The sequence below is a fragment of the Schistocerca cancellata genome, chromosome 1, assembly GCF_023864275.1.
Source record: "Schistocerca cancellata isolate TAMUIC-IGC-003103 chromosome 1, iqSchCanc2.1, whole genome shotgun sequence".
NCBI classification, from domain to species: domain Eukaryota; kingdom Metazoa; phylum Arthropoda; class Insecta; order Orthoptera; family Acrididae; genus Schistocerca; species Schistocerca cancellata.
The window spans coordinates 545198535-545217045 of NC_064626.1; positions in this window are offsets into that span (position 1 = coordinate 545198535).

Below are 18511 nucleotides of genomic sequence, written 5' to 3' on the forward strand. Positions count from 1 at the left end.
TAAAAATTGGACGATTGAAGAGTGGAAAGACGTTGTGTGTAGTGACGAATCAAGGTACACAATGTCGTGATCCGATCGCCGGGTGTGGGTATGGCGAATGCCTGGTGAACATCATCTGCCAGCTTGTGTAGTGCCAACAGTAAAATTCGGAAACGGTGGTGTTATGATGTAATCGTGTCTTTCATGGAGGGCGCTTGCAAACCTTGTTGTTTTGTGTGGCACTATCACAGCACAGACCTACATTGATGTTTTAAGCACCTTCGTGCTTCCCGCTGTTGAAGAGCAATTCGGGGATGGCGATTGCATCTTTCAACACGATCGAGCATCTGTTCATAATGCACAGACTGAGGCGGAGTGGTTACAAGACAATAACACTCTTATGATGGACTGTCCTGCACAGAGTCCTGACCTGAATCCTACAGAACACCTTTGAGATATTTTGGAACGCCGACTTCGTATCAGGCCTCACCGACCGACATGGATACCTCTCCTCAGTGCAGCACTCCGTGAAGAATGGGCTGCCATCCCCCGAGAAACCTTCCAGCACCTGACTGAATGTATCCCTGCGAAAGTGGAAGCTCTCATCAAGACTAAGGGTGGGCCATCACCATATTGAATTCCAGCATTACCTATGGAGGGCGCCACGAACTTGTAAATCATTTTCAGTCAGGTGTTTGGATACTTTTGATCTCATAGTGTACTTCTTTCCTGTCATTATTTACTTGGATACTTTAAAAGTATGAAGCGCCACCTGTCTATTAATTGCACTGTTCAGTGCTTAAACCACATCATCGGAATGTGCACTGCAGCGAGCCAGTAATTTTGCCAACGCGTTTCGGGCCAAAAATCGCGGCACTGTGCTCAGTGTCACAGAGCCGCAGTGTGTAAAATAGCGAGCAATCACATAGTCGCCCGTGAAAGCCTTTTTTCTCAAAACGGTATCTATATCTAAGGCGCAGATGGAAAAAGTGAACTGTTTATTATTTCAAAAGCAATTGCTGTAACTGTTAGTACATTTATCCCACTGGGAGACAAGACGGCTATTTCCTTCACACAAAAATGTTTGCAGCTGCCTATGGAACCATGGTCGTACCAACCCGTGAAAATTTTCGTCGGAAGCAAACCGACGGCCATAGATGTCTTCATGGCTCCAAAAATAAGGAAATCGCTTGGGGACAGTTCGGGACTGTATGGAGAATGTGTGAGGGCTTCCCAGCGAAACTTCTGCAGCGGGCCCGCCCGTTGCCCAGGTTGTTTCGACTGCGCTGCAGAAGTTTCGCTGGAAAACACTTAAACATCCTCCACACTGTCCCGATCAGTCGCCACGTGAGTTCAATATTCGACATTCGACATTCGTGGCCGCCGGTTTGCTTCCGACGAAGATTTGTACGCATGGGTAAAATCAAGGTTCCATAGACAGCCAAAAACATTTATCTATGAAGGCATTGACTTTCTTGCCTCGCAGTGGAATAAATCTGTTAACACTAATGGCGAATACCTTTGTAATATAAACAGTTTACCTACTTTTTCCATTTGCCTCCTTTTTATTTGACTACCCCTTATATATGTGACATACAGATATGCGACCCTTATGTATCATCAGCAGATATAGAAGGTTATTTTATCTATCATATTGCAGTGCACATTGGCATGATATTCGTAACCAAACGTTTTATACCTGACGATGATACATAAGTCATTAACAGTCTTCATTCACTGATGAACCAAAACGTTCTGACCACATGCCCGATACCGCGTTGGTCCACCTTTGGAACAAATAACACAAGCGTTTCTGTGCACCGTGGATTCGAAAAGTCCGCAGTACGTTTCTGGAGGCACGTGGCACCAGAGTCTGTGCATCTGTCACACAATTCCCATAACGTTCTGGCTTGATAGCGTCCCATGTGTGTTCCATCGGGTTCAAATGAGGCGCATTTGGTGACCAACACATCACCGTGAGTTCACTATTGTGTTCCGTAAACCACTGTAGTACCATTATGGCACTGTGACATGGACAGTTATCCTGCTGGAAAATGGCATCGGCATCGGAGAAGAGGTTAAGCATGAAGAGTTGCAGGCGTTCCGCAGTAATGTTATTGTCGTCAGTAATATAATTCAGGCCACCAACTATTATCAACCAAAATTTGTATAAAGCTGAAGAATCTAAAAGTAGCATGCACTCTGCTAAGGCACGATACTGAAAAATCCAATAGAAAATTACACAGTTGGAATAGAAAATACATTCAAATTGTTTGACGCCATTTACAGTAATATTTGACGTAATGGAAATTATTAAAACAACAACTGAAACAGCAATCGAAACAACAATTCCTACAGTTAAAAAAACGAATCAGGACGTTATGAATCTCAGAATCATTGAAACTGACAAATCATGGGAGACGTATAAGAGCGATAACAAATCGCAATGCAGTCAGAAGACTCAAGGCTAAATTCCATAAACAAGTTAGAAAACAGAAAAATTAATGCATGATGTTTGAGGCGATAGAAGAAAACAGCAAAAAATGGAAAACAAGAGTTCTCCCAAAGAAATCAACGACCTAACGAAAACATCCAAACCAGCTGTTGCCATAGTAGAAAGAACAACAAATAGATGATAACTGAAGGCACGACACACTAGATGGAAGGAGTATGAGGAAAACCTATATAAGGACAATGGACATATGAAAGACAGTCAAGAGACATCGCGGTATGATACAGAACACACAAATACAAAAGAGGTGAGATAGACCTAAAATAAATTGCTGGAAGAAGAGCTCCACGGTTTTATGGCCTCTAAACAGTGCTATTAAAATATGTAGGAAATAAAGCGATTTATGGTAAAGTGCCAAGAAATTTGGTCTTCTTGCATCTGGAAAAACCGTTTACATACCAATTCTCAAAAAAAAAAAAAAAAAAAAAAAAAATACCAAGTAAATGTGAAAATCATGGAACAATAGTTTTGATACTTCATGTTGGCAATATTCTCTTAAAAATCATCTAGAACCTACTAAAGCCATAAGCTAACATTGAGTTACCAAGGGAAGAAGCAGGAGCAGAAAGAGTAGAGGCACCAGGGACCAAACAGCAAGCGTATGATTAGAAAAGAAGAAAAAAAAGCAGAGAATATCACCAAGACTTATTTATGAGCTGTGCAGGCTAAAGCAAGAATTTGACTGTGGAAGCAATTCTAAAATATGGGAAGTACTGGGTGCTCTAAGTAGCCTCATATGATGAGGGATGGAATCCGGTAATGCACCCAGGAACACTGTCGAATTTTATCGTTTTGGTGGTACAAGTGTTGTGGCATGGGGGTGGATTTTGCTGCATGTTCGTAATCACCTCCAGATCTCTTTAAACGGTATACTAACAGGTCAGCGTTATTGTGACACTGTACTGCTTTCTCTTATGCGTCTTTTCACGGATGCATTTGGCTCCAACTTCATTTTTATGGATGACAACGCACGACCGCATCGAGCTGCGTAGGTGAAGGGTCTCTTGTAACGAGAAGATATTCGGCGAATGGACGGGCCTGCCCGTTCCCTCGGCTTAAAATCCATCGAACTCGAGTGGGATGGCCTGAGGAGAGGTATTGCAGCTCGTACACGTGGACCAACGACCATGACAACCGCGCTGGTGGATAAATGGAACACTCTACCAGCAGAGAGGCCGGCCGCAGTGGTCTAGCGGTTCTAGGCGCGCAGTCCGGAACCGCGCGACTGCTACGGTCGCAGGTTCGAATCCTGCCGCGGGCATGGATGTGTGTGATGTCCTTAGGTTAGTTAGGTTTAAGTAGTTCTAAGTTCTAGGGGACTGATGACCACAGTAGTTAAGTCCCATAGTGCTCAGAACCATTTGAACCATTTTTTCTACCAGCAGAGTTCGTTACCAAGCTTGTGGCCAGCGTGGCGGCACGTTGCACAGCATGCATTCCGTCCGTAGCGATCACACATATTGTGTAGAACCAAGTACAGCGGTTTGTAACGCTATGGGGACCGTATTATTCGCGAGGATCCAGTGTAATTATTGTCTCTAAATAAAAGTGCTATTTCTGTTCGTCTCATTGCTTATTTCTTTAAAATAGCATCTGTACTGCACTATAGCAATTCTTCCTATGTATGGCCCAAGTTTCATCGATCTACAGTATGTTACCTGGAAGTGATTCATCATTCGAAGGCTACTTTCGTTCTTAAGTTTTGCACACAAGTGTGTTAAAGTGTGCTAGTGTAAACAAGTTACAACTTTGATGTAATACTTTCTTCTTATTATTAGCGTTTATATGACCTTAGCTGGATTTTATATTTTCTTGGTGATAATTAAAACTCAGCTTATTCTCACCGTGCTACAGTGGTGGATTTTATGCCTTCTTAATATTTATTTTATTGTTCGGTTTGTTTTCATGACTCTTGGTGAAAGTTCCATGAGGTCTTGGATATATTTTCTGTTAATGCTTTTCCACAAAACAGACCTGTTATATGACAGTGAAAAGTGATTAAGAAAGAAAAAGCCTACACTGTGCGTAAATTAGAACACGAGTAGATTACAGTCTTCAGTAATATACCTTTCTTGAGCCAGGAAAAAGTTTTACTGACAATTTTTCTCCGAAAGTCCTTTCCGACATTATTTGATACTCAAGAGGCGAACACGGCAAGAGACATAATCGGATTTCAGAGAAACTTCGCTCAGTGGAAGAGGAGCCAAAATAATCGAACGCTTGTCTCGCCTTACCCGTAGATAATCGAACCTTACTGAGAAAATGACCGTCAAAATTTTCGAAGTAATTTAGATGCGGCCCAACTTGTAGCATTATGGATAGCGTCACAGCCGCACTTTTGCGTCCAGTGTTCGAAACATGATTATTATTTTTATTTATTTTTTTCATTTATGTACCCATATCCGTAGAAGGTTACTACACGGATGTTTCGTACCAACTTAAGGGATCCCTGGGTTTCACATTATTATTGTTACATCAAATGTGTTGTGCATTTCATTGTTGTTGTGATAAAAATCCTATCTATCTACGGCACATTAATAGTGAATGCTGGAAGTCTATCGCTCCCAGAGACATTTCATGCCGTTCGTTCATGCACACTTCGGTATGCATATGTCTGTCGCAAACAACCTGTCGCGCCTAGCTGTCTTTTGGGATAGAGTATCGATGGGCGCTTGATCGGCAAACAAAGGGTCGCTCTCGACTGAACACACCCTTACAAGGGTAAGGCCTAGGACACGGCCAACCCATTCTGCTCATATTTGGCAGTAGTTTGTCTGCAACAAAAAAAAAAAGATATTTTGGCTCAACAACCCCTCGTTTTTGAGTAATTACCCATAAAGTTCATAACGCGCAATTAGCCCAGAATTGACGGGATCAATAGGTAATTTAAAACCGAGTATTCTTCATCAAGATATATGATGTCCAGAGAGGCATATTTCCTAGAAATCGAGGAAAGGAACTCTTACGACTGTCTCTCGTGTACCCCTCACGTAAAAGCCATCCAATGTGTTAGCCGCTGGTGTAGTGACCATGACGTCAGACTGAGAAGCAAAGAACATGTGTTCGAATCTCAAATATGCTCCTTTTTTGTTTTTTTACATATCGAAATTTATGGGGATAGGAGGATGATGAGGTAAGTAAGTAGGCAAATAAATTTCTCATACAGGCTGGGATAGTAAAGATTAAAATTAAAATCCTATCAGCTTTGTAATGGCTCTTTCAGTCACTCTGCTTCATATCCCCAGTTACCTATGAACAAATAGATCGATGGTACACCTACATATTCGAAGTAAATATATTCGGAACGTCAACAACATCTAGTGAAATGAATGTTTACGGAACTACATTTTCCTTCCAAAGATTCAGCGGAAAACAGACGTAGTTTACATTCCAAAATGTTTCTTTTTCGGAAATTAATTTTGATGCGTACCACGCAACAGGTAACTTCGAGGAAAATTTGGTGGTGAAAGTTGATTATGCATTATCCTACGAATCCTTATTCTATCGATATGATTTTGCAGTTCCCGCTGTGTTCGAGAAGCACATTGTAATTCTGAAGCCTCCAAACAAAGTATTTTATTTGTCGTTAAAAGTAACCATGACATGGTTGGCAACACAAGTGCCACATTGGAGGTATTTGTTTGGAGTTGCTTGACGCTCGTCATCTATAAACACTGTATCGTGCATGAGGCTATTAGTTTTTCCATCCCAGGAAGCCTATATCAGACAAAACTTCCTGTGAGCAACACATGGCTTAAAACATTCTCAAGACAGATTTTGTAAATTGAAATTTGTCGATTCTCCAGTTTTGGAGTAAGTTATGTAAACATTTTTTAAGTGTCGGTTAAACGATTGACATCTACTATAACCTGAGGACCAAATTTATCATTTGTTCATGTAACCACGAGAAGATTTTAGGCAACAATTTTTCAGACACTGTGGTGGAATAGTGCGCCTATACGAATGTATTAGTATATGTACGTTATCAAATGTGATAAGGATTCGTTTTTTCCCTTATGCGACAGCGTGCATCGAATGTTCGTTCGATAACCACACGCTGTTTGGTCACTGCTGATGACGTAATGATGATTGAAACAGGTAATAACTACCGCCGTTAGCGTGCTGAGAAGTGCTTGCAGTTCCTGTAAATCTCCTACATTTTCTAACTCCTTGCGCGCGAATGTACTTCGTGACGTCCCACTGACGCATTTTATACTCCGATTTGAAATTTCTTGCCCAAGATAATGGTGCAGCAAACGTCAAGTCCGTGTTGGTCGTACACTGAGGCAGTGTCACTGGAGTCCATTGCTAGAGTATTTTCACTTTCACCATCTCGCTCTGACGACGAGATTCGTCTAATCGACTGAACGTCCATTTAGCTATTGAATGGTACGTTGTTGCACCATTCTTTTTCAGCGTTTGCAAGTTCCAATCACGATTCTTCTTGGCTAACACTACCACTATTACTTTTACTTCAAGGGGTAAAAGTCTGTAGCTCGATCGTTCTGTAATCAGTTCATAATACTCATTCGGAACTGACCAAGAGCGGCTTGACTGCAACGCATAAATTTCCAGTTTGTTACGAGCGATTTCAGATTCACAAGTTTCGAAACCTTCCACTGCATTATCTTTTGCTGCGCCTTCACGATACGGTTCTCCGACCTCAGCAATAGTTATTTCGCTCTTCATCCGCGACAGCCGCTCCAATCAGTTTGAATTGCCGAGATATGGAAGTGCCTGCATCCATAATACATCTGTCTTGCAACAGTTGCACAAAATAAAACACAGCGTCGGTTACTTTCCGCTTGACGTCGTCTGTGACAGGCTTCGAAATATTTATTTCTAAACACGCCTTTGGTTGGCAATAAGTGAATAGTATGTTTGCATTGTGTGCACGATTCCACTTAACGCGCATAAGGCAGTTTCAACCCGATCTGTAAGAAAACGTGCTGTTGCTCACCAAGTGTTTAGACTTCAGAAGTATAGCTACCGCCATCAATGTTCCTAAAATATTCCAGTGAGGTAAGAAGGAGATCGCTGTCTTAGAGCAGACAATAACTATTCCATGTAATTGTATTTATTGGAATCACTTTTGCACATGCTGGGCCACTACAATGCACAAGAGCAATCTCAGGTATCGCCTGTTCAGACAACGGGATCCTGCTATTAAATTTCTCGAATAACGTAAAATACACGACTGACCATTAAAATTGCTACACCACGAAGATGACGTGCTACAGACGCGAAATTTAACCGACAGGAAGAAGATGCTGTGATATGCAAATGATTAGCTATTCAGAGCATTCACACAAGGTTGGCGCCGGTGGCGACACCTACAACGTGCTGACATGAGGAAAGTTTCCAACAGATTTCTCATACACAAACAGCAGTTGACCGGCGTTGCCTGGTGAAACGTTCTTGTGATGCCTCGTGTAAGGAGGGCAAATGCGTACCATCACGTTTCCGACTTTGATAGAGGTCGCATTGTAGCCTATCACGATTGCGGTTTATGGTATCGCGACATTGCTGCTCCCGTTGGTCGAGATCCAATGACTGTTAGCAGAATATCGAATCGCTGGGTTCAGGAGGGTAATACGGAACGCCGTGCTGGATCCAAACGGCCTCGTATTACTAGCAGTCGAGATGACAGGCATCTTATCCGCATGGCTGTAACGGATCGTGCAGCCACGTTTCGATCCCTGAGTCAGCAGATGGAGACGTTTGCAGGACAACAACCATCTGCACGAACAGTTCGGCGACGTTTGCAGCAGCATGGACCATCAGATAGGAGACCATGGCTGCGGTTACCCATGAGGCTGCATCACAGACAGGAGCGCCTGCGATAGTGTACTCAACGACGAACCTGGGTGCACGAATGGCAAAACGTCATTTTTCGGATGAATCCAGGTTCTGTTTACAGCATCATGATGGTCGCATCCGTATTTGGCGACATCGTGGTGAACGCACATTGGAAGCGTGTATTCGTCATCGCCATACTGGCGTATCACCCGGCGTGATGGTATGGGGTGCCATTGGTTACACGTCTCGGTCACCTCTTGTTCGCATTTACGGCACTCTGAACATTGGACGTTACATTTCAGATGTGTTACGACCCGTGGCTCTACCCTTCATTCGATCCCTGCGAAACCCTACATTTCAGCAGGATAATGCACGACCGTATGTTGCAGGTCCTGTAGGGTCCTTTCTGGATACAGAAAATGTTCGACTGCTGCCCTGGCCAGCAAATTCTCCAGATCTCTCTCCAATTGAAAACGTCTGGTCAATGGTGGCCGAGCAACTGGCGCGACACAATGAACTGTGATATCGAGTTGAAGCTGCATGGGCAGCTGTACCCGTACACGCCATCCAATCTCTGTTTGACTCAATGCCTAGGCGTATCAAGGCCGTTATTACGGCCAGAGGTGGTTGTTCTGGGTTCTGATTTCTCAGGATCTATGCACCCAAATAGAGTGAAAATGTAATCACATGTCAGTTCTTGTATAATATATTTGTCCAACGAACAGCCGTTTATCATCTGCATTTTTTCTTGGTGTAGCAATTTTAAAGGCCAGTAGTGTAAAAAAATCAATAATATAACAAAATTAAGGATTGTTCACTGTTTTAACTGAGAGAATGACTCAATGGTGAAAGACTGTCCTAATGCCGAACTGAACAATGTTACCGGCTCTAACAAATTTTATGTTTCCGCACAAAAGTTAACCAAACGTGGCCATCGAGCACTCGAAGGAACTACGTTAATTTCGGGAAATACTACAAGGAAGGCAGGTCTTCCTACTTTGAGCTTCGTATCGTTGGAGTAAAAGCTGACTGGCTGTGACACGACATTTACATTTTATGGCGTGCTGCTTTCTTTGCCTTGTGTTGCACAGCGTCGTCGGCTTTACAGATGCCGTGTGTCGTTGGATCTCTAAATCTGTCAAAATCCTATAATGAGCCTGGCTGATTCTATATCAGCAAACTTGCCCTATGTTTTCGTGAAGCGAAAAACGTTAACTTCACCCTATTCTGCGTTTAATGGCTAAGCGCAAGCGCAAGGCTGGAGCGCCGCGTGTTACTCTACCCTCGTTGTTCTTGCACGAAATTAACTACGTTGGCTTTCTTCGTTCTCCGCTCAGGAGATGTATGAAAAGAATTCAGCCAGCTCTTGACTGAATTTTGGAGCCGGGTGAACAAAGTGTTCACAACAATGTATCTCCTTTCCCTGTCGTCACGGCAGAGAGGGATGCCCTCCGACCACACTCGACGACATATCAAGGGAAAGTGCCTGTCGCGCTGGTGAGTTGCCCGTCTCCTCAGCCTAGCTTCCCTTCCCTCTACAGTAGGGTTGGACACTGGATGCAACAGCCAATCGCAGTCGCTCTTTCATTTCTAATAGCCATGGCTGCCCAGTCAGCAAATAGCTTGATAAGTACAGTGTCGTATAATTGGCAGGCTTTCAAGTGAACAGCCAGGTCTGTTACCCTCCTTATTAACACTCCACCATCCACAAGAGTTGTAAGTTACGTCCTCACGCGCCGCTCGCGTCATATACTGTTCTTTCCATCCACAGTTCTCTGCCATGCCCGTCGCCGTTTTAACCTTGACTAGGCTGCGGCTCTGCTGGCCGTTGCGTTACAGCGTGGCTAACTAAATCTGGCTTCCCCTCTAGTGATGCTTCCACCCTGTTTCTCCCTAACTTAAACATGCAAATTTACGTAAGGAAGTTACTGTCTTCACTCTCGATGCCACGCGTATTAAATCTCAAACAAATGAAATATACACACAAAAACCTGTCCCATGTTCCAAAACCAGTGTCTTGCAATACTATAAACGACAAGTAAAACTGAGGCACCCGATGCCTTATAATATTAGCTTCGCACAAATGCTGGACATCGTCCATGATTAAGCTTGTGCAACTGAAAAACTATAAAATAAATAAATAGATATTACTGCATAAACAAACAAGCATTCATTACAAATTACATACTTGACAAGTCATATCAGCCTGTTATTCCACAACACGTATTGTATTCTGCGGATATACGGTAAAAATTCACTGCAAGTACGATCGTGGATTGCGACAGACAAAGGATGTAGGACAACACCTTCCAAGTGACATACATAAGTTTACAGCTTACTCCTGGAAATTTTTACTCATCGAAGTTTTTTCTTTTTAAATAATAAATCGGCTTTCGGTTCGTGTCCATCTCAACATACACACTTAACATGATTTGCAGAGTAGCCATATGGACGTGGATTTAGATGAACATTGGAAGAAACGACAATGTGTTTCGACAGTTCAGTATATTCATTAGGACCAAGTCGTACACTTGTACGGTTGTGTCACGTGACACCATTCAGGCGGTTTTTAAGTCAGTTATAATTGTACGAAGATAAGGACAACACAGCGCTTTGCAGAGTGTACTTGAGATTGGAACACAGGTTCTCTGCTCTTCACTCAAATGCCTTTTTCTTCTTTTTTTAGACAGGGAAGAAAAAATTGGTGATAAGAAGACGGGAGCCAGTGATCTTCCAAATTTTTTGTTAATCATAGGAATGATCGTGAATCGAACGCGTGATATCTTTTTTTTCTTTATTGCTTGTCGCGAGCGGCCATCTTACCACTTTTTATCACATAGAATTAACATACGAAAATAAAAAAAGAGAAACAAATCAATGTTATGGTGCACAATTGGTTCCTTGTGGCAAGGAAACAAAAACAACACGTTGTACAATAGTAAACAATAGTAGTGAACCGCTCTCCTTGCGTAGCGAACAGAAAGGCCGCACACTCAGGCTATGTGCAAGTGGTCACGGATGAGGTTCGGGCACGTCGTTTCGAAGAATAATGCCGTATGTCCCAGTCAGTGTTCTTGTGCTGTGAATTACACACTCACTACGAAGTTACCATCGGCATAACCCAGCTGCGACGAAGCTGCAAGAACACACTACCCAAAATGTTGGTGCAGTGCTGCCGATAGCGCGTGTGTACTAACGACGAAGAAAACGTTCCTGCAGAAAAAGCCGAAAAATCAAGAATGCGCTTGTCACTGTCGTAGAACTGATAAGATATTGACATTCCTTTGATCCTACTTGAACACTACACTAGCGGCGCTTGCATTTAGTACCGTATATCTTAGGGATACATAAGGGACGGTCGTAAAAGTTGCTTCCGTCGATTTCTAGGAAAATATTCGTTAGCGGACCCCATAAATGTTGATGTAAAATGCTCAGTTTTCAATTATCAGTCGATCTCGTCAGTTATGTGTGATTGCGTGTCATGCGCTTTAGGGGCGGTTTTCTCAAAAACTGAGTGATTGGCGGTGCGGGGGGGGGGGGGGGGGGGGGAGGAGGAGGAGTCTTGTGATAATGAAATGAACATACTGAAGCGACTTCGTTCTGCCACCTCGTATTCTTGGACTGCAGTTTCCTAAATGTTTGTTTTATAATTAAATTTTCCCCGATACATTTAAATCTAATCTTCACCTACGATAACGATGGATGAAATTTGTGCCACAGCTGGCACTCGAAGCCGACTCTCCTTGCTTGCTAGGCAGAAGTGCTGACAAACCACCGCACCACTATGGGCAAAATTCCTGCACGGACCACCAATCACATCCAGTGCCGTCCACAACACAAACTTCCATTCATATTTTCAGCAGGGGAAGGCATGGACTTCGTGCATCAATGTGGCCCATAGTGCTGCGGTGGTGTGTCAGCATTTCTGCCTGGTAAGCAAGGAGACCTGGGGTGGAGTCCCGGCCGTGACACAAATTATAATTCATTTCTTCAGCTTCCATCATTACTGGGCCTTTTTTTGTTCCAAACCGAGGAACATCCTATTTATTTCTATTAGGTACTCTACTGTCTTTGTAGCGTGTTTTTCGGGTTTACGACTTCGTTGGATAACATGTCTGGTGTCACCGCCAGACACCACATTGCTAGGTGGTAGCTTTAAATCGGCCGCGGTCCATTAGTACATGTCGGACCCGCGTGTCACCACTGTCAGTAATTGCAGACCGAGCGCCACCACACGGCAGGTCTAGAGACGTACTAGCACTCGCCCCAGTTGTACGACGACTTTGCTAGCGACTACACTGACGAAGCCTTTCTCTCATTTGCCGAGAGACAGTTAGAATAGCCTTCCGCTAAGTCCATGGCTACGACCTAGCAAGGCGCCATTAACCATTTCTATAGAGAGTCTCACTTGTATCATCAAGAATGCTGTATACAAATGATGGATTAAAGTTAAGTATAACCGCAGCTACGTACTTTTCTTTATAGCATTCATAACGTATCCTGTTTCAGACCTCACGCCCGTCTGCGTTAGATTATAGCGTGCATTTCGGCCTCCTCTATCTACAAGGTGTTGGCACATTTGCCAACACATCAACATGGGAGTCAACATCCCGCTTTTATTCAGACATCCAACTTTTCTGATTATTTATCTCTTTGCTCGTCCACACATAAAGCAATATTTCCGGCGTTTATAGTAACGTATGATGATTTTCTTTGTCCTCTGTACGGGGTAGTCGTGTGATTCGTTTAGTACGAATTGTATATGAAGCATGAGATTTTATGTTCACTTTCCGAACAATATCTTAAGTGTTCATATAATATGTGTTTCTGCCGAGCTTACTTTTCACATCTATGATCTTTATTCAAGTTAACCTTTAACGCGTTCCATATATGCATGTGGTCATTTAAGAACTAAGTTGTCGAACATACTACTTTGGCTTTAACTACATTGAAAGCCGAAGGGAAGTAAACCGCCCTGAGTAGTGAGGATATTTTATTCTGAATGAAATTATCGGCCGTGGAGCTAAGCTCATGTTACCTTGGAATTCAAGGCATGTACTTGCGGAGTCAGATACTTCGAGGCAAAACTCTGCTGTCACACATCTTTTCAAATTACTATCGTTGTAAGGTACAATATGCAATGACATTTGCATCACAAGAATCAGATCTATGAGATGTAATTCATGAGCGTGTGCAGTAAGTAACAGCATTAGGTCTGCTCTCATGATTACGGTTTCATTTTTGTCTTGATTTAGCGTTTGTCAAACCCGCTTTAATTATTCCGTTGCGCTTTCAGAAAGTCCTTCCCACTACGAAATTTAATAGCTCAGTTAGTCACATTCAGTTTTTTCAGATGTAGGTCAGATTCTACATAAAGAATTAACGTTCCAGAGCGCCGAAAACCAGACTCATAGTCTCTTATTGACTCACATTTTAAAATATAAAGTAGTGAAAGGCTTTCAAGGTGATGCCAAGCAATAATAGGAGAGGGTGGGGTGAGGGTAGGGATATCAGCGCTCTGTGAGCGTCTCTCCCCCACTCCCCGCCCCCATAACTGAATCATGGATCCCCGCCTGTCCAACATGAAAATCCTACGCAGTGTAACATCACCAGCTCCATCCCAGTCAATCATCATTACACCAATGATAACCTTTTTAAATAACGAAATTTAGATTTTCACCTTTTAATGTTTTTTATTTTCGACTTTGTCTTATTAAATATCTGTGTGGCTGAAGAAGATATCTTGCTGCTATCAGCCAGAGCGATAGGAAAGTGGAAATACGCTAACAAAAATCAATGAGTAGTCGAATTACGAAATAAAAAAATGTACGGCAGCGTTAATGCACGATGCACCAGCGAAACGCTTGGCAATGTGGGGCCCCAGCTGAAGGAAACAGCTGCGGTGTCACTGGTTCACAGTAGTACTGTGCACCCTGCAACGGCCGCCGTCCCTTCCGTGTGCCAGAGGAGGCGCACCGATCTTTTTCTTGTTGCACAGCGCCCCATTCTGTTGTTTCCTGCCGTAGCGGTCCGCCGAGATGGATGCATGTGGGTTACGGACCGGCCTCCTCCCGTTACAGATGATCAGCCAACGGGACCCGCCGCGTCAGAGCCCGGCCCGCATACTGATCGCTAAGCAACGCGGCCGCCCAAGGTCACCTCTGCACAGCCGCTCCACGGCGCCCGTCACTCAGCGCCCCAGCCTCCAGGAGCACAGGAAATAACCTCACTCCAACTGCGTCCTCGTAGCATACAGGATACCCAAAAGCACTCGACTGGGTGAAAGGAATGAAAGACGAAGCCGCCTCGTAGAATTTTGCACAGAGCATAATTTAATCATCGCAGACACTTGTTTTACGAATCATGAAAGAAGGTTGTACACTTGGGAGAGAACTGGAGACACTCAAAAGTTTCAGACACAGATTTCGGAACCAGATTTTAAATTGTAAGAAGTTCTCCGGGGCAGATCTGCATTCTGCCCTCTATTTAATGGTTATGAACTGTAAATTAAAACTGAAGCAATCGCAAAAAAGGAACGACAATAAGCATTTGGGACTTGGATAGGTTGACAGAACCAGAGGTTGTTGAAAGTTTCAAAGAGAGCTTTAGGCAATGGTTGTCTATAAGGGATCCACGCCGAATCGCTGTTGAAGAGTGGGATAATCTGGACCAAAAGTGCCTTAAATGAAATGTGGACAGTATGCCGCGACAAATACAGGCATGCTTCAATGCAAGAAGACGTGCTACTGGGTATCAGAGGTACCGGTGTGTACAGCAATCTGGACCACCACCTTTGAAGCTCTCGCTGTACGGTGGTACAACATGCAATATATGGTTTTCATTAGCAATAAAAATGGCGGAAATGATGTTTATGTTGATCTGTATTCCAATTTTCTGTACAGTTTCCGGAACTTTCGGAACCGAGGTAATGCAAAACTTTTTTTGATGTGTGTATATAGAAAGGTTTCTAAGCAAGAAGGCTCTCGCAAAATGCAGGAAGACATGCAGAGGATAGACGACTAGTACAGGGACATTCAGATGAACGTGAACGTGCATAAATCCAGCAAATTGTTCATAAATCGGAGAAGAGATCCATCACAATTCGATTACCCTACTAGCGAGAAGGCACGGGAAACACGGACTACCGCAAGATATCCAGGCGCAGCCATCCTGAGTGACCTAAAATGTAATGAGTACAGAAAACAGACTGCAGGAAATGTCGGTGGCAGACAGAGATTCATTGGGAGAAGATTAAGGAAGTGTAATTTGCCCGTGAACTAAGTAATTTGCGAAATACTTGTTCAAACGTTTCGTGTTTCTCTACAGTCCTGAACCCTTAACAGGTTAGGTTAATAGGGAGGGTAGACAAGGTCTGGCTGAGAGTAGTTCCTTTTGTCACGGCTTCGTTTAACACACGCGAGACCGTTGCGGAAATGGTAAACAAAATACAGTGGCAGGCGCAGGCGCTACAAGGGAGACGCTGTGCATCAGGAAGAGGGCTACTGTCGAAATTCTTGAAAGAGTCAGGCAATATAGTGCGTCCTCTCACGTGCGTTTCGCAAAATGACCACGAAGAGAACATCAAGGAAATAAGAACTCATACGAAGGTCTTCCGGCAGTTGGACTGCCCGGGTTCCACTCGCAAGCTGAACAGTAAGGCGGGGAGGGGGAGGGGGGAGGGGGGGAAGATGGTGGTACCTGAAATATCCTCCACCATAAAGCGTAACGTGTTTTCGAGGTACAGATGTGGACCTTGATGTGTCTGAATGTAGGGGATGCCACTGTGGAATCGGTATAGCAAAATCTAGTACGCCGGCTGACGGTGTTCCTCACAGTTGTCAGCCTGGAAGTTTCTCAATCCGATTACGAGTCATTGTGGATGTGAGACTGCTTCTGAATATTCTGAAGCCAAGCACAGATTTTGCCCGGTAATATTCCATTTCCCATGAAGATGACGGAGGAACGATAGAAGTTGCCCACCTCTGCGTAATGACTATAATTCAAAGCGTCTATTAATCCAAAGAAAGGATCCATTTCTGTGTAAATAAGCTATTCCAGCGACAATACACATCTTGCTCGAGTTTTTATCGAGTAGTCCTCCCTGAAGGTTTCCTATGATCTACAGGAACATATGGTTGTGCACGGTGCACTTTCCGACTATAACGTGATCTATCAGACCAACTAAGGTGTCTCAACTCCCACGTTTTCCATGATGGATGCTCAGCAAGCTGTGTGGAGCCCTGACTCAAGTGTGAAAGGTATCCAGCTTAGTCATTAGAATTTATCGCTCCTTTTTATTTTGCTTTTATGTCTTACCTACACGCGATTGACATCGTTACTATAGGATTTGGCAGTGTTAATGTCAGAGGGTAGTTGGATGCACTTCTTGTCGTATCCATTTTACCCCCAGGACAGAATTTGTGTAGCACATCTGTCTGCTTGTAGTGTGATGGATGTGAAAGTGTCTATTATTGTCTTACATTGTGCGAGGAAATCAATTACAAGGACTCCAGCTGCATCCCAGAAAACACAACTGAATTTCTTTGTTCTTACTGGTTATTTATCTGCCATCAATACTTTATTTTGCACTTGGTGGGCGAGTTATAAGGCATGAAGGGCGCGCTGCCAAGACCGCAGTTGTCTCACCGAAAGGCGTCTCAGGATACGGCTGCCGTTTAATGATAGATTGTTCATGTACTTCTCAATTATTATTTACCAATGGATCCACACTCCCTATTCCGTAGAGAATGGAACTGTGATGTATGAAACGCCATATCTCCCGAAAAACGTGTGGTACAATGACATAAATTGGCACATACGTTCAGTGCAAGATGTATTGCGAACAAAATTGTTAGCAAAGACGTAATAAGTTTAAACGTTTTTATTGATGCTGAAGTGTTACTGCAAGAAGAGCGACAATATAGTGCATGATAAACTATTTTCGTTTTCATTTTTTTCGGTGGCTGTCAGTGATAAAAATGTTTCGTGAAGGTTTGGAATTGTGGGAACATTGTTAGAAGACGCTACGTCCTTTCATTCCCAAGTATTGGATGACAGAGTCTGGGTAGTTTGTTCATCGTGAGCTAGACGCCTCAAGACATGTACACAATTACTAACATAAAAACATGTCTTATTGTGTTCAACCTTTAAAATAATATTTATGGCATTTGGTAAGTAGTTCATGACAGCATTTTAAATTTTTGAAATAGGTCAGTAGCTGTTTGCAACACTGAAAATGAAGTTTTTGTCGCCCGTGAAAGCCTTTAGATAGGCCACTAGCAACTAGTATCTTGCCTCCGGTCAGAAGTTTAGGAGTATACACTGCACAACATAAATAAATTTCTCGAAACCCTGTAATTCCCAACCATTACGACGCGTCAGTTTGAAATTTCGCTCAAAGGTGCGTACAGCATTCTTCTGCAATGGCGCCCAAAGCGTGGAATCCTGTGTCGTCACCCTCGGGCTCGACGAGGTTCAGACAACATGACATGGACACTCGAGGAAAAAAGGCCACAGCTCAGAAGTTCATATGATGTGTAAGGTGGGTTGACGAAGTCATATTGGCACCAGATTTCACTACAATCCTGCCCAATAGCGCCGTGGACGTCTCACATGTTCGGAAGGTCGTCCCACCTCCTCTTACCCACATGTCATCCCATCTTTTGACGTCTGTACGATGGAGGCCAGGACCACGACACACAGCATTGAAATTACTTGGTTTTCTACGACTGGCCGAGGAAAACATTCGAGACAGACCTCCTAATTTGTATCCACCTGTGGCGTGATCACGAGGGGATGCGACATTGGCACCAGCATGAATAAAACAGCAAAAGGGTTGCTCTAAGACCTCCCAGTTCGGCAAAATCTTCGGTGCCACACACCCACCTTTTTTGAGCATCTTAAAAAATATACGTGAACAAACAGAACCTGAGACGAGAGCACCAGGCAGCTGCAGGCAGACTACACTGCCACTTCTTCTCTGCTGCAGTCCTGCTTTTGTGACTGATAGCTGGCCATCTGCAAGCAGCTAGGCCATTGACACTGATCATATCTGTATAGGTACATTTTTAAAGAGCTCAATTAAGTGGACGGGTGCCACCGTGGATTTTGCCATTCTGGGGGCTCTTAGAGAGACCCTCTGTCGTTTTATTCACGTATGTGTCAATGTCGCATCCCCCTATTATTACGCTGCAGGAGGACACAGCGTGGGAGCGCTGAAGA